At 40.6% G+C, this 22,549-nt stretch overlaps 1 protein-coding gene across 2 annotated transcripts in view; it reads right to left on the reverse strand.

Annotated features, from left to right (window-relative positions):
• Window positions 1-22,549, reverse strand: part of FNIP2 (folliculin interacting protein 2) — a 144,692-nt gene that overhangs the window by 74,218 nt on the left and 47,925 nt on the right. The window lies entirely within an intron of this gene.

Consider the following 22,549-nt stretch of genomic DNA (forward strand, 5'->3'; position numbering starts at 1 on the left):
CTGTGGGCCAGAAAAGGAGAAAGAAGGTGTGATGACTTCAGCGGTGCTAGGAAGTGGTTTCCCAGCCAGTGTGCCTGATGGTGGGGAGAAAGCCATGGCTGTGCAGAGACAAGGCCTCTTAGACTCAGGGCTGGTAACAACAGTTGGTTTGTGGTGTTGATGTTCAGGAAGCAAGGCCAGGGTCTGAGAGCACAGCTGGGGTGGCTGCTTTCAACAGTGTGTCACTGGTGAGAATGTTCCTCCTTGCAAAGTCAGTGGGCAAAGGCAGCCACAGAAAGAGCAAAGATAAGCAGAAGTGCCCAGGGTTTGAGCCTCTAGAGCAGAGAAGAATCTAGAAGTCAGTCAGCACCCTCTCTCCTCATCTACTTGCCCACAGCCAAAGATAAGACATCTGAGTCCAATGACTCTATTTGCCTCACTTCTTTCCTCTGACAGAGAAGCTTTTGACAACCAACTGCTTAAGACATCTAAGTAAGACATCTAAGTCGTTGATGCTTAAGATGTCTATGCATTTGCTTAAGATATCTAAGACAAAGGATCTTATTCCTCAGCAAACCAAAAGCTATTGGGATCAAATGGTTATAAACATAGATCTATTCTTTTCTGGGGAGTTAAGGGGTATCACCTAGTGGTACTCGGAGCTTACTTCTGACTCTGAGCTCAGGGATCACTCCTGGCTGCATTCAAGGAAAATGCCCTATCCATGGTACTATCTCCCCAGCCCCAGATCTGTTCTTAATAAACTAAGATCACAACAAAAATCAAGCTTAAGACTACCAAAAAAAAATTGCCACTAAACTAAAGTCTCAGAAGAGGGTCTGGAAAGGGCATAAAGGTAACAGGAATAGCACTAGATGGAGGGTGCAGTGAGGAAAGGGATGTGAGTACAGGGATGAGGGAAAAGGGACTCCCTAAATTTAGTGTATTGCAAACCAAGAAGCCAATAAAATGCTCACTAAAAGAGAGGAGAAATTTGTTCCTAAATAGGAAATGAAACCTGGCTCTCAGAAGGAGCAGAAAGGCATCCCTTCCTTCCAACACACTGTCTTGGGCACAGGCAGTTATTAGCATTTGAATTCATTCAGTCCTTATTTTGAGAGCCCACTAAGTTCCAGGCTCCAAAGTGAAGGCCAGAGGTTCAGCAGTTAATCCATCAAGGGGACTTGATCTCTACCCTTGTGACTATGTAATTTAATAGGGATTTTTAAGCCAATAATTATATCCAAAAGTGAGACTACAGAGTGTGAGGCAGAGAGCGTGTGGCAGGCAGGGAAGGTAGATGGGACCCTAGGGCAGCTCAGTGCCAGAGTAACTCCTGAAAGAAGGAGTCTGATCTCTGCCAAGGACCCCCAAACTTGAGTGCCATCAACTGGCATTGCCAGCTTTGACCTCTAGCACAGTACAACAGAGAATGAGTGTCTCCACCCCTACTTGGAGAAGAGCAACACAGAGACAGAATGAAAACAAAAACAGATTTTAAAAAATAACATTAAAAAAACAAACCTCTGGCTGCCCTGTAAGGAAAATCAGAATGAAACACATGGCATCTGATGGCAGAAAGACCTAATAAGTTTATTATAAAAGTTCAACCCTCGAGATGGCACAGAACATGGAAACCCATAGACAAGAGCATCAGGTAAGGTCCCTGTACCACCACCTCATACAGGCACCGCCCCAATATGCCCCCTCCTGACTCCAATATCACACTGAGCAAATACTAAACTAGCATCCAGAGCACTACAGGATACGACCCTCAAACCAACCCAGTGTGATTTCAAAGTCCACAATGAAGGTAAAGTGACAGCAATAGAGGCAGACTGGGTAGACGTAGGATGGAGGAAAGGCAGAGGTTGGAGGTTCATTCCAGAGACAGAATTCATGAGACTTTGAGGACACAGACTTCAGGCATAACTTGAAGCAAAAGGGGAACCAATAACTCCAAGAACATTTGGGGAAATATGGGGCTGAAGGGATGGCAAGTCAGACTAATAGTGACAATATAACCAAAGTGAAATCAGACACTTCAGGATTCAAATCCAAAGTCTCTTAAGTTTTCTTTTCCCTTTATTTAACCCACACAATAAAAATGTTAATGCAAACCCCACCAAAGACACACACACACAACAACAACAACAACAACAACATAGAGTTTAAATACATCCAGTGACTTACACAGAGGTTGTTACACTTCCAACATGATATTTTAGAGAAAACTATTTATGAAACTTTTTTTTACCTACCGCTGATATCCAACAACCAAACATGGAATATGGGCTCTTTCCCTTTTCAGGAAGTGGTAGTTAATAATGAACATGCTCTTTTAGGGTAACAGATTTGTTTTCTTCAATTCCAGTGCCAGAACATAAAAAAGTTCTCATTGTACTTTCTCTTAACAAACTGTTCTAAGCCATCAGGACCCGCATCCGTCCCTCCGATTTTGATAACGACGAGTTGAGTTTATTTTGGAGATCATGTTTCCTCTCCTCTTAGCCATAGGACTCGTCCACGCTCCATGCCAGGTCACAGACACAGTACATGACCCACAACAATGCTGAGAGCCAGGTTTTCTTAATGGCTGGCCAGAAGAACCCTGGTGACTTTTATTTATTTTATTTTATTTATTTTTTTTTTTGAGAGCCAGCGTGAAAAGAAAATCAATGTGGAGGAAGGCTGAGGCAGGAAACTGAATAAGACCAATTTCCGAGGGCCAGCAAAGCCAGCAGTTCTACATGAGCACTAGCTCTGAAATTCAGTTTTCTGCTGATCACACCAGAAGCAACCCCTGAAGCATGAGGAGTACACCACACAGAGCCCATTGAAAGTCCTCTGAATGACCCAAAAAGCTAGTATAGTCTGATGTTACTAAAAGTCAAAAGGCAACAAATTTTTCATCCCCTGTGTTCATGCTCAATCTTTTGCCTCACATGCCTTGTATGTGAGAAGCCTTGACATCACCTAATCCCCATGTACCAGAAGCATGAGCCCCCAATAACTAACAAGAACAAAAAGACAGAGGGAGGATATATATGTCAGATTGTCTAATTATTTTTACCCAAACACTTGACATATTTTATGAAATATGACAAAATGCTATTCTCCTTTCATATGAATATGTTTGACACTTGTCGTCACTAATATTAAAGGAAATTACAGTGTAAAAGTTTAGCAAAGTTAATGTGGGCAGGACAAAGATTAAATGAGTGCTTCAGAATGAGGCAAAAGTGAGATCACATCTCAGCTCTGCCTCCCAGCGATTTTACAGTCCTGGGAAATGTCCCCAGCAGAGCACTGGTAGGGCCCATTATAAAGATTAAAGATGAGGGCCCGGAGAGATAGCACGGTGGTGTTTGCCTTACAAGCAACCGATCCAGGACCTAAGGTGGTTGGTTCGAACCCCGGTGTCCCATATGGTCCCCCGTGCCTGCCAGGAGCTATTTCTGAGCAGACAGCCAGGAGTAACCCCTGAGCACCACCGGGTGTGGCCCAAAGAACAAAAAACAAAAAACAAAAAAAGATTAAAGATGATTTGTGGAAATCTTCCAGGACACTATTAACTCTTTTTCTCCACTTCCTACTCTCAACCCAGATATTTTCTTCATGTTCACATACACTTTGATATTTAATTCACAATTACTGTGGTGCTTTTATAACAGTTCCTGCTACTTGCTTCAACTACAATGATTCAAAGACATATGAAAAATAAGCCTTGGAGTTTGACCTTAAGATGTCTGACTCTCAGGGGCCGGCGAGGTGGCACTAGAGGTAAGGTGTCTGCCTTGCAAGTACTAGCCAAGGAAGGACTGCGGTTCGATCCCCTGGTGTCCCATATGGTCCCTCCAAGCCAGGGGCGATTTCTGAGCGCTTAGCCAGGAGTAACCTCTGAGCATCAAACTAGTGTGACCCGAAAAACCAAAAAAAAAAAAAAAGATGTCTGACTCCTTAGAGAAATGTATGATGATCATTCATTTCATTGCTTCAGTTGCAAGGGGACATCAAAAGACACGATCTCATTTGTGCCCTTTATGGCTACAGCTGAAGTAGAAGAAAATACAATTGGTTCATCTTTTCTCATTATGGATGTAAACCAAATCACTTACATGAGCTCTTTTTAGTGTGTTTTGTGCCTGTTTGATCTGTTTTGTGCCAGGGATGGAACCCAGGAACTACACAAGCAAGACAACTGCTGTACACTGCGTTCCATATCTGCGGCCTTCCTTTTTAGTTTTCACATCTTATACTGCCTAGATTTGTGTGATTGGAATTAAAGTTGGATCTCATTTCTTAAAGTACTCAGCAATTGTGGGAAACAAGTAACAATGTCAAAATTATCTGAAAGACTGACAAGCAGTAGTTCAAGTGGTCTTAAGTGCACAATACAGAATTTGCTTTAAAGCGTGCATAAGAATGTCTGTGGGCTGAATCACATTTCCCAGCCCCCAATTTATGCTCTAGTAGTAAACTTCCAGTACCTGTCAATAAAGAGAAATACAAACTTATTTGGAAATGGACTTTACAGATATAATCAAGTTAAAATAAAGTCATGCTAAAAAAAAAAAAAAAGAATGACTGTTTTGGGGCCAGAGAGATAGCATGGAGGCAAGACATTTACCTTTCAGGGGCGATTTCTGAGCATAGAGCCAGGAATAACCCCTGAGCGCTGCCAGGTGTGACCCAAAAACCAAAAAAAAAAAAAAAATAAAGTCATAATAGACTTCAAAAGCTGGTATTGTTATAAAAGGAAGAAATCTGTGGACACACACAGAAAAGATAGTGATGATGGAGATATGAGTTATGTTGCTACAAACTACACGAAGTCAAGAATTGCCTGCACTTAGGGAGATACAATAAATAAGAAAACTATGAATGCCTATTCTCTGTTAATAGGTAATAACAAGGAAACAAAAGGATGAGGCAGAATATAGAGAGCGATCATACATTCCTGAAAGAGGTAATATTTGAACTAATGAAGCTATGAATATGAAGAACAGTGAGGTTTAATAAGCATGTGATGAGGAATGGTAGAGAGAGAGTCATTCTCCAAACACAAATGTCAAGTGACAGATTCTCAGTCTTGAATGCTTGGAGTATATTGACTACAGAGGAATTCCAGAGGTAATGAGGCTGGAATAGCTGGAAGGGGACCTTGCCTGATGTGCCAAGTAAGACATGTTTGTTCTTTAATGAGCAGTGGTGTCAATCCTCACTTTCTGAGAAAGGAAATGGCATGACTGACCTATGCTTCAGAAATAAAGTGGTTTGAGAAAAACATTTTCAGGATAAAGTGGTGGAAGTGACTTGTACACCCAGGGTTTCCGTAGTCCTGGCCAACAAGGAAGAGAGCAGGTAGTGTTTAATTTGGTGTCTGGGTGATGTCACTTGGTCCTCAAAGACCTGCTCAAGTTTCTGGTGTTTAACTCCTTCCTTGAACTTGTAGAGGCATCAGCTAAAAGTGGGCTAATGATGCCTGTGTTAAGCAGCATCTGTGAGAGGGACACTTCAAAAATGTTTGACCTCTTATTCTTACACAGTTGAAAAGTAAACTTCAGTTGAAAAGTAAGCTCACTGGGGTCAGATCAATAGTACAATAGTGAAATCGTTTTTCTTGCATGCAGGCCCACCTGTGTTTAATCCCTGGTACCACATAGTAGCATGCCAGGAGTGATTCCTGAGTGCAGAGGCAGGAGTAATAGTTGGGTGTGGCCCTATTCAAACAAAAAAAGTTAGCTCACATGAAGAGCCAGAAAGATAGTATGGAGGTAGGGTGTTTGCTTTGCATGCAGAAGGACAGTGGTTCAGATTCCAGCATCCCATATGGTCCCCCGAGCCTGCCAGGAGCGATTTTTGAGCGTTGAGCCAGGAGTAACCTCTGAGTGCTGCTGGGTGTAACCCAAAAACCAAAACCAAAAAAAAAAAAAAAAAAAAGACTTGTCTGTGATCCAGGAATATGAGTGCTGAAGTCAGGTATGATTTAGAACTTTCATGGCCCCAGAAAAGGTAACATGAAATAACTGATCTGCTCTATTCATCAAACTATTCATTTTGCAAGTAGCTCTTGCATACTTCCCCATGTTAAGCATTCTTCCAGATACTAGGATGAAGCAATGAACAAATTATAATTTCTGCTTCTATGAGATTTACTGTATTTATTATGTTTTTCCCAGCTGCTCTTCAGCTCTATTCTGTTTTCTGCCAACTCCAACCACTTCTCTTCCCTGTCTCAAAAACGTTTCCAAAGACTAAATTCCTCTCAAAAGATTTGCTCAGTAAGTGAGGAGGCCTTTTTGACTATAGCCTGAAAAATAAAAGAAAACCGGGGGTGGAGGGAAAGGGAAAAATATGCCTTAGATGGCAATCAGAGTTCACGCTGTCAACAAAAATCTAAGTTCCCACCAGCAACAGTTACTTATTCCAAGAAAAGGATTATGTAAATAGGTGCCAGTGACAGATTTTGCATTCACTTACTTTTTTGCTAGATTTACTGACCTAGCAAACCTTGCAGGAAATGTAATTGCTAATTAGTGGACTTTTCTTTCTTCCTGTATTTCATGATATAGCCTTAACTACACAAACTGCCAGGTTTTGCCTCATAGTACATAATTCATGAACTGCTATGCTAGGCTCAAGGGTATAGTTTTAAAATAGTACATAAGAATATTAATTCTCATCAAAAGCTTTTATACTAAGCTAAAATAATAAGTTTTAAATGATTCCAACTCAAGAATATAATTAAAGGATCAAACCTTGGATGCAAGTGACATTTTTTTTAGGAAAGGTACTATGTAATTTAAGTCAGTTATTCCTTTTATTAAAAAACATATGTAATAAAAAAGTAAGTTCCTATAATCATAAACATGGTGGTAAAAAGTATTGTAATCCAAAAAATACACTCCCAAGGCCAGAGAGGTAGAACAGTAAGGCATTTGCTTTACACACAATCCAGCTGGATTCGATCTCCAATATCCCATATATTCCCCAAAGTCCCACCAGGACTGATCACTGTGTGCTGAGCAGTAAGCCCTGAGTACTGCAGAGTTTGGCCCCAAAACTAAACAAAACAAGAAAACAAAACCGGACTCTTCTTTATTCCTGCCACATGTTCGCTCGCATCTTGCCTGACCTAATAACACGAAGGGAATTAGATTCAGCTCTAGCTTTAAATGTTCACCATCAGAGAAAGGAAGCCAACAAAGGCCAAATAGGGAACTCTCCTGTTATTATAGGCTCTGAGATAAATGTCTACATGACTTAGGAAAAACTTAAAGCCTGAAAAGGTCAAGTGCACACAGAGCTGGGGTGAGTGACTATGGAGGCGTGACACTGGGAACACAGATGAGTATTTACCAGGGCAGACAGAGATGCTCAAGCCAGCGCTGCCATTTGCAATCCAGACACGCATCAGGAAAGCACTGATTCCAGGGTCTAGCTTCCAGAGTGTGCCTGCCTTATTGCACAAGAAGGTCAAGAGGAACAGGGCACGAATAAAAGTACTTTTTAAACTAAAGAGAAATCTAAGAGAAAGTCAAGTTACCCACACCTTGAACTGAAATTCAGAACACCAGAAGTTCTAAAGCTCTGAATTTTCCAGTAGAACAAAGCTCACATTACATTATAAATACCTCTTCCGGGCATTATGAGATATAATCAACCCCCATATCAAACAAACTAATTTTTCTCCGGCCCCAGTTATTAATATTTACACTAAGTTGGTTAGACAAAAACTATAAATAGCTTCACATCAGCTCAGTTCCATTCTGAAATGTTTTCAGAGACTTGGGGATTTGGGATAAAATTTAGGGGATTTATTTGGGATAAGATTTAGGGGATTTAGGGTGAGAGGTTACTGAACGATTTGCAATGTTTCCCATATCAAACACAGGAAGGTCAAAGGCCTGGACTGATGAACATTCAAGTCCATCTCCCCAGTTTTCTGAATAGAACCAATTTCCACCCAGATGACCCTAAGGTTTGATGTCAGGAAGTGCCTATCTCACAGCTTGTTTCTGCAGCCACAAGAACCATGTTATAAAAGGCTTCTGGGACTACACGCTGAAACCACCTACATCTTTAGACAATATAATCACAGCCAGGGTAACAGACTGAGTCACTGTACAACATGGAAAAAAGGAGGAAAACAGGAATTCCTTTTTTCATGTGTCCGGGGTCAGGTCAGGTAAAACTCTAAGAGGCAAAGTGTCTGACAGTCACTCCATACCATCCAGGCCAACTGCCTTGTGTCCGAGGGCTAAAGGTTTCCCAGCAAGAACTGATCTGATCAAGTCAAATTCCTGCACTCCAGAGTGCAACAGGTACTCTTCTGAGAATGGTGGATTCTAGAGAATGATCTCTCAGGCTTTCACCCTTCCAACTGTAGCACACTACAATCCCAAATGAGATCTTAGATGTGCAGGAAATGTCAGACTAGATAACCTCGGGAACCATGAGGCAAGAAATATGAATGAATGACTTCAGAACTGCCTCCATTCCTTTGCCCTTCTCAGTGGTCCCTGCCATCACTGCTTCTCCACCACCGCTGCTCAAACAGGGGCTGGCTTTGCCAGTCATGCAGATTTCTCCTTAGTAGAACTTTCTAAATATCTAACATAGTCTGAAGAAAAAAGAGCAAATTCTTTTGAGGCAAAAAAGGATACTACTGTGACAAACAAGATTCTACCCCTATCTAGGATTCTCAGATTTTTGTTATTAATAGTTTCTTCCTTTTGTCTGAAAATTTTTTTGAGTTTCAAAATATTGCTAGTAGCAAAGATGCTTCTTTTAATTATTATAAAAGCACTATTTTTTATTTTCCTATATCTATAAACTAGAAACTACCTGTATATATAAGAACAAAAAGGAGCTTCAGTGTTAATTCCCATTCATGCTTTAATTTACTATTCACTGAGCTTATATTATTGCCAATATAACTGGATAGCACACACACATATTAATATGTCCTAGGCTAGGGTTATCAAGATGTGTTCACTTTGATCAAAGTTAGCTTGCAGCAGTAATATTTCAGATCTTTACCAGAAGACAAGATTTCCTCATCCTCTTCCCCAGGGAGGAGAGAGATACAACTTAAGAGATAAATGGATGAATTTTGAGGTAAATATTCAAGGAAATGCATTATATATTAACTTGAGACCTACTTAAGTTATACACAAATGAAATAATTTTTCTCTTTTCCTACAAGTTTTTAAAAGTCAAAAGCATGGCCATATTTATGTAAGATCTTTCATCTGCGAAAAGGACTCACATTAGATTTCTCTCGCTAATAGACTATCCACATTGCTGGTTCCAAATGGCCACAGCATATGACCTAAATACCTTACAGCCTACACATATAGGTTTTAGTAATTATAGACACTGTGTCTGCACAAGGACAAAATTCCTTGATGGCCCATTTCTTAAAACATAAAATTATGTGAAGTGACACATACTCTCTTGAAAGTACAAGAAAAGACCTTCCTTCTGCTATTTAATACAAATCTGTCTAAATGTGATGGAGCAATTGCCCAGCAGAGGAAAGGGAAGGGAGGAAAAGGAAGGGAGGAAAGGAGAAAACAAAGGAAGGAGGGAGAGGGAGGGAAGAAGAAAGAAAAGGAAGGAGACCCTTATTCATTGTCACTATGTGCCTTAAATATTGCTGTGAAAAATTTGTAATTCACCTTTACCACAATAAAAATCTAAAAAAAGAAAGAAAGAAAAGAAAGGAGAGAGGATGGGAGGGAGGAGGAAGGGAAGGAAGGAACGAAGGAAGGGACGGAAGGAGGGAGAGAGGGAGGGAGGAAGAAAGTGAAGGAGGAAGGGAGGGAGGGCGAAAGAAAAAGGAAGGAAGGATAAAAGGGAGGGGGAGGTAAGGAAGGAAGGGATGGAGGGATGGAGGAGAGGAATGGAGGGAAGGGAAAGGGGAAAGGAGGCAGGGAGGGAAAGAAGGAGAGGGAGAGAAGGGAGGGGAGAGAGGGAGGGAGGGAGGGAAGGAAAGAAAAGTGCCTCTGTAAGTGGAGTGCTTGCCTTGCATGTATGAGGTTCTGGGTTCAATTTCTAGCATTGCAGAAAGCAAAAAAAAAATAAAAAACAAAAACACTGCAAGGAAAGTCAATCCCAGTCAAGTATCTGGAATTGTATCCAGTCCCTCTCTACTATGTGAGCTAGGCAAGCTACCTTGACCTGCTTGGCCCACAGTACCCTGACCTGCAACAGTACTGACCCTGTACTGAGTAAAGTAGGTGGTAGTAAGCGTACTGTATGTTCATAAGAAAAACTTTGTGCCTCGTGAGTATTAAACCCTGTGACCCTCTCGAAAAAATAAAAATAAATGATGAAATCTGATGAATACGACAGGAACACCCCTCTTGTCAAAAAAAAAATCCATACAGACTCTATTGTTGCCTTAAGATAACACATCTTAATAACTCTTTGCTTTAAGAGACTTCTTGGTAGCTGTGGTATGAAGCAATGGGTGAGCTCCGACAGGGAAATCACCTTAATGAATTCAAGACATTCAGATTGTGTTATAAATATGACAATTGGCCTTAGATAATGAGATTTTTTGAACTTGCTTCTCAGAAGTAATATACCACTTTTTCCTGTTCTTCATTCCCTGCTTTCCCAAAGGATCAGACAAGGTTTCTCTCTTGAAAAAGCAATCACATTTCTCATGTATTAAATGTATTCATGGTGCTAAATATTATTGCTGCTCTCATACCCTACCACGTTGATTTTATCATCACATTAACTTTTTTTTTTAACTGCATAACTCCAAAGAGCCTAGAAGACATGATTCCAAGTCCCAAGTCGAAGGTAGAAGAAGACAGGTGATCACAGCCTCTACACATTCACATAAATGATTACCTAATAGTTCCAAGTATGCCAAACCCTTTCAAGCATTCACCTGAGCTGGCTTTCCCAAATGCCAGGTGAGCACCTACGATTATATAATCTGTTTTATAGAGAGGTTAGAGGGCTTGAGCAAAGTAGCTCTATAAAGATTAGCTCCTCTGTCTCCTGACTCCAGGCTACATGCTCTCCCACTGCCACTGCCACTTGGACTGCAGCAAACAAGTGAAGGGAGAGTCTTCTGTCCTCCACCATCAGGGTTCCCTTCTTCATTCCTCTCTGGGGCCTAGAAACAGGCTACATTGGAAAACTCACAAAAGCTGATGTGGTTTTAAGACTGAAGGCAAAACACAGCTCTGTGTGAAATGAGCTCACAGATTTCATATAATGGTTATCCAGGGCTTTTTCTTTAACAAAGTTCACAAGCAGCCACTCATCCCATGAAAACTAGGAACAGTTCCAAATTGATAAGAAAAAGGACTTGGAGGGGCCAAAGTGGTGGCACACGTGGTAAGACCTAGCCCACGCTAGCCTAGGATGGACCGTGGTTCGATTCCCCAGCATCCCAAATGGTCCCCAAGTCAGGAGCAATTTCTGAGTGCATAGATCTAGGAGTAACCCCTGAGAGTCACTGGGTGTGGTCCAAAAATCAAAAATAAATAAAGAACTTAGAAATAATTTTTTTTTAAAAGTAGGGTTCTAGGGGCCGGAGAGATAGCATGGAGGTAAGGCGTTTGCCTTTCATGCAGGAGGTCATCGGTTCAAATCCCGGCGTCCCATATGGTCTCCCGTGCCTGCCAGGAGCAATTTCTGAGCCTGGAGCCAGGAATAACCCCTGAGCACTGCCAGGTGTGACCCAAAAACCACCAAAAAAAAATTGTCTTTAAAGTAAAATATCTCTTTTTTTTTTTTTTTTTTTTTTTGGTTTTTGGGTCACACCCGGCAGTGCTCAGGGGTTACTCCTGGCTGTCTGCTCAGAAATAGCTCCTGGCAGGCACGGGGGACCATATGGGACACCGGGATTCGAACCAACCACCTTTGGTCCTGGATCGGCTGCTTGCAAGGCAAACGCCGCTGTGCTATCTCTCCGGGCCCGTAAAATATCTCTTAAAAAAAAAAAGTAGGGTTCTAGGTATAGGCAGTTAGAAGTTGAAAACACTGAGTCTCTCCAAACAAAGACATAAACCTCACTCTTAGAGATACAAATTGAAATCATGCTCCTAATAAACTGGTAAAATGCAGAAGTTATGAACGGTCCTTTGGGGGACGGAGCTGTGGTGCAAGCGGTAGGGTGTTTGCCTTGTATGCACTAATCTCGGACAGACTGCGATTTGATCCCCGGCATCCCATATGGTCCCCCAAACCAGGAGCGATTTCTGAGCGCAGAGCCAGGAGTAATTCCTGAGTGTCACTGGTGTGGCCCAGAAAAAAGAAAGAAAGAAAGGAAGGAAGGAAGGAAGGAAGGAAGGAAGGAAGGAAGGAAGGAAGGAAGGAAGGAAGGAAGGAAGGAAGGAAGGAAGGAAGGAAGGAAGAAGGAAGGAAGGAAGAGGAAGGAAGGAAGGGAGGGAGGGAGGGAGAGAGAAGAGAGGAGAGAGAGAGAGAGAGAGAGAGGAGGGAGGGAGGGAGGGAAGAGAGAGAGGAGGGAAGGAAGGAAGGAAGGAAGGAAGGAAGGAAGAAGAAGGAAGGAAAGGAAGGAAGGAAGGAAGGAGAAGGAAGGAAGAAAAGAAAGAGAAAAAGAAACAAAGAAAGAAAGAAAGAAAGAAAGAAAGAAAGAAAGAAAGAAAGAAAGAAAGAAAGAAAGAAAGAAAGAAAGAAAGAAAGAAAGAAAGAAAGAAAAGGAAAGGAAAGAAAAGGCCCTCTGAAGAGAAATAGAAGCTGAAGCACAAAACAGTATGACTTGCCCTCCAATAGAAAGGGGTGTTGGCAAAAGTATTATAATCACAACCCTCCATATCCAAATGTACCACATCTGGAACAAAAAATACATAAAAAGGGAATCACAGCCCTTCTGCTACAAGATCTTTAGGGAACTCTATAGAATCTGAGCAGCACACAGCAGCTAAGAATGAGAGTGGAGAGAGTATATAACAGTGCAGGGGTTAAGATGCTTGTTTTACATGCAGCTGACCAAGGTAAAATTTCCAGCAGCACATATGACTCCTGAAACCAAGTGGGATGATCCCTGAGCTCAGAAACTACTGTTTGGGAACATAACTCAGTGATAAATAAATTTCATGACATGCAGATACATTAAAGATGCTCTAATGGTGAGATGGAGAGAAAGAACAGTGGGCAAGACTCTTGCATTGTACACAACAATGGGGTTTAATCCTCAGCACTGCCTAAGTCTACTAGGAATGATCCCTGAACACAGGGAGTCAGGAGCAAGCCCTGAGCATCATAAAATACTGTAACCAAAAAGAAAAAAAAAAACAAGAATGTACTTTCCTAACATTTCTCATGGAGAAAGATAAATTCAGACAAGGAAATTCTACTATTCATCTCTTAAAGTAGTCAAAATCCTTGAGTTTAACTCCCTGCACTGTAGCACTGGGAGAATGGTTAAAATCCAAAATACCTGATCAGACCAAAACCTGCCAAGGATGTGAAGTGATATGAACTCACATTCAGTACTAGGGAGGATGTGCCATGATACACCATTTATAATTAGCATTTTCTTACATAATTAAGTAAATACTTACCTTCAACCCAGTAATCACTTTTTTGATCACTACCCAAAGACCTTAAAGACTTAAGACCACCCAAAGGCCTGCACATAACAATTTTTCTAGCCACTTACTTCAAAACTAAAAACCAAGATTGTCCCTTCAGCTGGCAAAGAGGATAAGGTGTGCTATCTAGACCATGGAATGTGATTCTAAATTTAAAAAAAAGTCAATCTCAAAAGGCCCACACATGATACAATGCCAACCAAAGAAACACCAGAGAAGACAAAACCCTGGAGACAGCATAGAGACCAACGAGTTATCAGGAGTTCATGAGAAATGAATAAGCAGCAGAGCACAGACAGATTACAGGGCAGGTGAAACCAAATGTGTGATAACAATAGTGATAGAACATTTCATTATGTATCTGCCTGAACCCATCAACTGTACACCACCAAGAATGATGCTCACAGACTGTTCTTATCCCTTTGGACATATGCCATTCTCACCGATGTGATGGAGTATCTCACTGTCAGCCTGAATTTTGGATTTCTTTGATGATAAGTAATGATGATAACACTTTAGAAACAATAAAACAGTAAAAGCAGCAAGCTACAAACACCCACGAAATGAGCGCAATCATACACTACCGAGTGTGGTGTGAGAATTTTAGGTTATGACCCAGCCTTGACCCTATGCTGTCAGTGTAGGGTTGGGGCTGAAAACTCAGAGACTATTTTAGATGCTAAATGCTGGCAGCAGGGGAGAAGGCCCTGTTTGGGGGTGCAAGGGTTCAGGAGATGGAACTTTTCCACTTCCTGCTCCATAGAACCTAAAACTATAAACCTGAAACTGTTCTTTAAACATTGTAAAAAATGTTTGATGAGGAGTCCTGGAGTAGACAGCACATCAGTAAGGCATTTGGCCGTTGCACGCAGCTGGCCTAAGGAAGAACCCACCTTAGATCCCTGGCATCTCATATGGTCTCCCAAGCCTGCTAGAAACAATTTCTGAGCACAGAGTCAGGAATAACCCCTGAGTGCTGCCAGGTGTGCCCAAAATGAAAAAAAAAATTCTTTTCTTTGTCTGTTTGATGAACAGACATTTGTCTGAGTAAACCAAACAGATGGCCAGCAAACTCAAGAAAAAGATGTTCATCAACACTTATCATTAGGGAAAATCCAAATTAAGAAGACGATGAAAGATCATTCTACACCACTGAGAAATACAGGAAATAATCTGTGTTGGCATGGGATAATGATGAGAAAGGACTCTCATTATACTGCTAGTCGGGAATGTACTCTGATCAACCCCTTATGGAAAACAGTATGGAGGGTTCTCAGTAAACTCAGAATTGAGCTACTGTAATGACCCAGAAATTCCACTTCTGGGTATCTATCTCCAGGATAAAAATATCATTAATTCAAGAAGGACATATGCATACCATTATATCACTGCAACATTCTATACAACAGCTAAGATTTGAAAATAATCTAGACATCTAATGGCAGGTGAGTGAATCATGAAGATATTACATATATATATGTATATATATATGTATATGTGAATGGAGAGTACTATACAACTCTAAGAAAGTAATGCAATTTGCTGTGACATGGATGAAACTGAAATATATTATGAAATTTTATATAAATGAAAATATATATTATTTAAATATATAAATGACTGAGCGCTGCCGGTTGCGACCCAAAAACCCCCAAAAATATATGTATAAATGAAATTAGTCACAAGAATAAATACCTGGTGATATCTCTATGTGTGGTATTTAGAATAACTGTATGAGAGAATGATGCAATGGTTTGAAAGGAGAGATGCCTAGAACATCCTAAACCCCAGAGAATGGGGATGAGAAGGAAAGAAAGAGTGGAAGAGGGGGAAGAAGACAGATGCAAAATTACAGGGACAGGAGAAGAGAGTAATAGTGGCACTAAGAAAGGACATAACTAAAAATCCAAGCCACAGTCAACAATACTGAAATCATGAGACCAAGGCTTTAATAACTAAATCTAAAAATGTGCCTGTCAAGATGGCAGGGTGAGAGGGGGAGGTATGGGAAGGAACCTGGGAACATTGGTGGAGAAAAGGTAGTAGGATTGGTGTTAGAACAATGTATAGCTAAAGCTCAACTATAAATAACTTTGCAAGTCATGGTACTTTAATTTAAAAAAAGAAAAGTCTGTTTAAAAGAATAAAAAAAATATCCAAGCCAGGGATATGGCTCAATACATGTCTTACCTCACAGACCTTTTGTTTAATCTTCCAAGAGTGTCCCCTCAACCCCCAAAAGGATGTCTATCTAAAATTTAAATACTTTAACTCACCAAGGGCGATGTTTGAAACAGAGGTACTTTCTATAACAGTGAATTAGTAGTGATAAGCTTATATTTCTATCACTTTTTGTTTGGGGGCTATACTCAGCAGTGCACAGGGCTTACTTACGTCCTGGTGGTGCTTAGGGGTCTGGGGTGCAAGGAATTGAACCTGGGTCTGCTCTGTGCAATGCAAACATCCTTCCTACTGTATTATCTCTCTGGCCCCTAGTCAATCATTTTGATTTATTGCCATATGTTGGAGAATTCCTAGTGACAGTACAACCACAAAACACATTTCTTTTTTTTTAATAAATTATTTTATTTCATAGTTGCTTATAATACATTTGTTCCAAGACCAATCCTACCACCAATATAAAATTCCTTTTACCACTGTCCACACCCCAATTCCCACCCATTCTTAAGTCTATCCACTTGGCAGAAACAAAATAATCTATATTGCTTGTTTGCAGGTAACTGAAAATGAAATTATTTTTTTTAAAGTACAGTGATAAGAAAAGTAGTGAAAAGTACTATATTTCACAATGAGGTCATTAAGTCATTGTCAGAAGGTTTGCTAAGGGATTTGTTACAAGTTGATTTTCTGTTAATTGTTTGTTTCTGAATATTGGTTTTGAATCCACATTGATGTTTAAATTGGTGTATTCCAACTGGCATGACATTATTGAAAAATATCTGGAATTGTCACATGGCCACATATGCAACCAAACAGGCCACATATGCTCTATATTGCAGATTTTGTAGGCACTGTTCTTGGCAGCCAAATATAAATCTCTTGATGGAAATAATAGTGAAAGTCCCTGTTGCTTTGCTTTTATATCACCAAAAAGGCAGATTGTGTTGGTCATTCACTATTCCCCAGATCTCCAAGATCTTCCCTAGTTCTCTTCTATGTCTGTGCTCTAGATGGAGAGAACAGTACTCATGAAAGTAATTCACACTGTTGTATCAACTGCTATTCTAAAGAACTATGCTGAAATGTTAAGAAATAGGGCTCTAAAACCAGGACTTGGGGGTGAGGGGGGCAGCAACTAGAGAGATAGGGGGTGGACAACTCTTCATCCTTCAGATGTGTGGCCGCCACTCAGACCGCATCTCCACCTTCTTCATGTTTCAAGAAGGAGCGATTTTTGTCTCAGAATCTATATTAATCCTTTACCTCTAGGCTACACATTTTTTGCTAGCATGCACATTAGGCATGCACTGGCCTTGAGGTCTCCAGATTTGCTATTCCCTTTGTGGAGCACTATACTTCCTCAAATAGACTCGTGACTTGTTCCCTCCAAAGAGATCGTCCTTGCAACAGTTCTAAATCCCCTCTCCTGAGCCCCAGTTCTTTGCATTCTCTAATATCTCTGAGCCTCGTCAGTCACTGACAGCACACTCAGAAGAGCAGAGCTAAAAGGAACCTTGCAAAACACAGGGAAAAAGAAAAGTATATGCCATAGGGGCAGGCAGAGATGACAGAGAAACTGGATACACTGATGGAAAGGAGTGGACACTGGTGAAGGTGAAGGAAGTGGTGCTGGAGCAATGTTATATCTCATGGTGATTAAATACCTAAAAAAAATAAAGTAAGAAAAAAGGAACTTCCTACAGCAACAATTTGGGGGCATTCCATGTTTCACTCCCCTCTCCAAGCTCTTATACTTGGTCTGAAAAAATAAAACCAAAGTTTCTTGGGCTCCATTTCTAGAAATCTGGTTCAGGGGCTGAGATGAGAGAACACTCCCAAAGGTGTGCACAGACATAGGGAATAGATATAAGTCCTCAGGGTAAGAGATGAGAGAAGAACCGAGGCCACAGATCCAATCAGCTTTCTCTCTATCTGAGACTGCAATCTAGGCCCTTGTACACATTTGAGCTTAATTAAAAAGTAAGTGGAAAAACTAGCTTGACTAGACTAAATTGTGGTTATTTTTTGGTTCATTTTTGGCCTGGGTTTTTGTTGTTGTTCTATTTGGAGTAATTTATTTTTGGTTATTGGTTGCTTTGTTGTTGTTTTATGTTTTTTTTTGTTTATTTAAAAGTACAGTAAAATATATGATATAGTAAAGGGGTAAAACAACAAAATTTTAGTAGACATCTTTTGCACAGAAGCAAGATTTTTCCAGTGCTCTTTCTGAACTGGTAGGAGAGTCCATCCTTCAGTATCATCTAAAAGCTGACTGAGTGCTTAGTTCCAGATACCAAGTACAGACTTGTGACCTCATTTAGAAGGAAGAGAGAACAGCCAAGAACTTCAGTGTATCTAGAGTACACAAGTTGGGTTCCCTTCGGTGAGTTCAACATCATAATCATAGATATGTCAAAGGTCTCACCAATTCCCACCAGAGCTTGTGATATCGTTATTCAGCAGTTAGTCAGCATGTGTTATTGCAACCACATAAAGATGAGGCTACACCAGTGCCTGACTCACTGCAGGAGTTAGAACAGGGTTCCAGGAATCTTGGGCCAGTGGGTGAGTGTCCACTCACTGCAGAGGGAAAAGCCCTAAACCACTGGATTGAAAGTTCAAGTAACTGACAAGGGTTTTTCTTTCTTAGGTCATCAATACTGACAAATCAAACCTGATGATAGTTTCTGCCAATTGTCAGCTACTCTGAAGTGAGTTCATAAACCCTTTGGGCTCTCTAGACTCTGACTTATCCCCAAAGATGGTCTAAGCACAAAGATGAATATTCACAAAATCTGATCTGATTTTGCAGCAGTGACCACTGAGTTCCTTCCTTCAGTCACTCATTCCCTAGACACAGCTCTGAATCCCAACCACCAGTGAATCAGACAAAAAAGTCTCTAGAGTCAGAGAAATACCTGACTGCACATGAAATCAGTGAAAAGGGAAGGAATGCGGGAAGGGCAGAGGAACTTGTGACAGCAGTAATACCCAATGCTTCTGCAAGAGGCACACCCAGCAATTTACAAGCTCCCTGTGAAACTTGTCACAAAGCACAAGACTATCATCTGACTAGGGTTTGGGTTTGGTTTTGTTTTTCTCTATCCACTTCATTCAGCCACATTTTCTTAGTATCAAAGCAACATGATTTTCACAGGGTTTCTATGAAACACTCTCCACACCCCTACAATCTGCCCTGACTTTCTTTTAATAGCACATTACTATAAAATCTTCAGCATTCTTTGGTCTGTTACCTTAGTATCTCACTCTTTCTCTAAATCTGCGACTATTTTTGTGTTTCCTAGTCAGTAATCCTAGCTACTATAAATAATGCCTGGTAGTAAAAGCCTGGTCAGCCTGTCTGTGTGAAACAGCTCACTGGGGAAAATGCACCCTGGCCTCTGTTCTTATTTTGTGGGGAAGTTACACCAACAATCTACTACTGCTCTTTCTTTTTGTTTATTTGTTTGTTTTTGGTTTGGGGGCCACACCTGGTGACACTCAGGGGTTAGTCCTGGCTATGTACTCACAAATCACTCCTGGCTTGGGGGACCATATGGGACTCTGGGGGATCGAACCGTGATCCATCCTGGATTAGCTGTGTGCAAGACAAGCACCCTACTGAGCATTATTGCTCAGGCCCCTGCTCTTTCTTTCTTAATGGAAGTAGGGTATACACATTGTCATGTCAACAATCTATTTTCAACAGTTCTTTTCTTACCCAGGTGATACTAGAGCAGGACAAAGAATCTCTTCTCAATTCAAATTTCAAGATATGAAACTTAAAGCACAATTGATTCTGAAGTGCTTTGTTTCCATTCCTCTTTAGGGGGCACAGAGCATACTCTCAAATTTTCTTTTGCCATCAGAGATACAAAAACGCATGAAGAAGTTTGGCAAATACAGTCAGATTCCTTCTTGAAATCGCTGTATGGACTCACCTAAAGTGCTGAGAAAGTCTAAAAGATTAAGCTACTATGGCTTTGCTCTGGTTGCTATTTTAAGAAAGGTGGAAAGCAATAATTTGAAGATCACAGCACGCATCCATCATCATACTTTAGAGTTAAGAGATTTAACCTAAACAATCTGTTAAATAGGCCTCATCAAAACTCTTAAGCTCTCGTTGATTTTAATGTTAAAATATATATATTTTCTGAGGGGCTAGGATGTAATTCAAACAGTTGCATACATGTCACATGTAGAAGTCCTGGGTGTCATCCCTGGCACCACACAGCCCTTCTGAGTATTGCTAGGGTTAGCACTAATGACCCCCCCAAAAACTGATGGGAGCAGTCTCTCCCCAATTTTTTAAAGTTCAAACCCTGAGTTATTTTTAAGGTTTGAGCTCTCCCACTGAGCTGCATTCCCTCCCCTGGCTTTTGCTATTAAATAAACTGAACCCTAAAATGTGTCACTGAACGGAGGCTAGTGTGATAGTAAAGTGCGTACAGCTGACCCACATTGGATCCCAGCATTCCATATGGTCTCCAAGCCCACCAGGAACAATCTGAGCAGAGAGATAGGAGTAAGAACTGAATATAACCAGGTATGGTCAATAAATAGATAAAATGCACCACTGTCAAAGATATAAAGAAAATGGAAGAGAAGACACGGAGAACAAATGTCTACCTTAAAAATGGGCCATTCTATATCTGTGACAAGAAGATTAAGCCATTTCCTTCTGCACTGACAGTGCCACTTTACATGGTGATCTCTATTAAATGGCCTCCATGACTCCAATGTATTTGTGGAATATTTCTTTTTACCTTGTATTTAAGATACCCAAGCGCAAACTGATCATGGCCACCTGACTTGCACAGACAACTCGTGAGCGTGCTGGAGCCAGATCCCAGACAGAAAGAGCACCTGTCAATAATTTACTTCACCTACGAGCCTGGCCTAGATCCCAAAGAAACTCAGGAAACTAAGCACAACACAGCAAGCAACAAATAAGCTTTCAAATAAAAAGGGGAAGAGTAGGTGAGCAAAATTTACTAAGACAACAGGTTCACATTGGAGGTGAATACCAGTGAATGAACAAGTCTGAATATCAACACTGTGAAGAGTTCTGAAAAAAAACTAATAAAAAAACATCAGTCTCATAGAAAAGTCATCCTTGAAGAGGCAATAATCAGGAGATCTCAGCTATGAAAATCACTTGTTTGCTTTCAAATGTTTACATGAAATAAAGTCTACATTCTGAAATTCCCTCAACAAATAGTAAATTCTCTGAAAGAGAAGATCCTACTAAAAAATCTTTTTTGTTCTTTTTATTTTTTTGTTTTATGGGCATACCTGGTAGTACTCAGAGTTCCTCCTGGCTCTGCACTCAGGAGTCATTCATGGTGGGCTCAGGGAACCAGGTGGGATGCAAGGAATCATACCCAAGCCAGTCGCATGCAAGCAAGTGCCCTATTTTTATTTTTATTTTAAACATATATTCAGAAAGGCATTTATTGGTAATAAAACACAAAGGCATTCAATCATTCTGACACTCTACATTTACCTAAGGTTTCAAACACTGAGAAAGGGGTTGAAGAGACAGTACAGGAAATTAGGTATTTGCTTTGCACATGGCCAACCCCTAGTTAACCCCCGCTACTGAATATGGTCCCATGATCAATGACAGAAATGGCCCCTGAATATGGAATGGGGGGGAATGAATCCAGATCCACTGCAGGCAAGGCAAGTCCCCTCCCAACTTGTACAACATTTTTTAAAAAAGGTAATTTTAAAATTTTAAAAAAAGTTAACTGCTATGGTCCTATAGCGTTTTTTTTTTTTTTAATATTAGAACACGCTCTTTCTCCTCACCTCCAAAACCTGTTTTAAGAATCTAGATCTCCCTAAATAACATAAACAGGGAATACAGAAGTTCCTGGTGCATAACAGAGAGTCTAAAAGGAGAGAGGAATCTTTTAGATAATTTGAACCAACTACATAATTGAAGCGCTGACAGTGAGACCAGCGTGCCAGGAAACGCACCTAGGCCACAGGCTCTCCTATAACAGAGGGCCAGGCTTGGGCTCCACACTGCTAACCCGTTACCCGTTACCTTCTACTATCGCTCTTCTGCCCTCTTCTTGATAAGAAACAGATAAAAACAGGTATTATAAAAGTGAAGTTCTTATCTGAGCGCTCATGTGTGCTCTTCCAAGTTACATCATTTATTACTACTCCCATGCTAAGTGAATGGACAGCATGTAATCAAATACTCATAAAGCAGTTTTCACAGGGCCAGAGATAGTGCAGCGTATAGGGAGCTTGCCTAAAGTTTGGCCAATCTGAGTGTGATCCCTGCCATCTATCTGGTCCCCCAGACCCCACCAGGAGGGATTCCTACTGGGAGTAACACTTGAGCATAGTCAGGTGTGGTCCTAAAACAAAAGACTTTATACTTCTTCCTAACTCTCTAGTCTATTGGGTTCTGCCACTGAAGTGGACTAGACAGCTCTATTTTTGTTTTTGACTTTTAAGCTTCTACTACAGAAATATATATATATTATATATATTATATATATTATATATATATTATATATATTATATATATTATATAAATATATATATTTCTGTAGTAGAAGCTTAAAAGTCAAAAACAAAAATATATATGTGTGTGTATGTATATATATGTATATATATATTATCAGAAACTACATAGTAGTGACTTTTAACTACTCAATAAAAATATTTAGGGGCTGGAGCAGTATTATAGCGGATAGGGCTTACGTCATACAACAGTCCATGTCTAGTACCTCACCTGTTCCCCAAGCTCTGCCAGGAGTGATTCCTGAGCACAGAGA

Source organism: Suncus etruscus, chromosome 3 (genome assembly GCF_024139225.1).
Source record: "Suncus etruscus isolate mSunEtr1 chromosome 3, mSunEtr1.pri.cur, whole genome shotgun sequence".
In the NCBI taxonomy this organism is placed as follows: Eukaryota; Metazoa; Chordata; class Mammalia; order Eulipotyphla; family Soricidae; genus Suncus; species Suncus etruscus.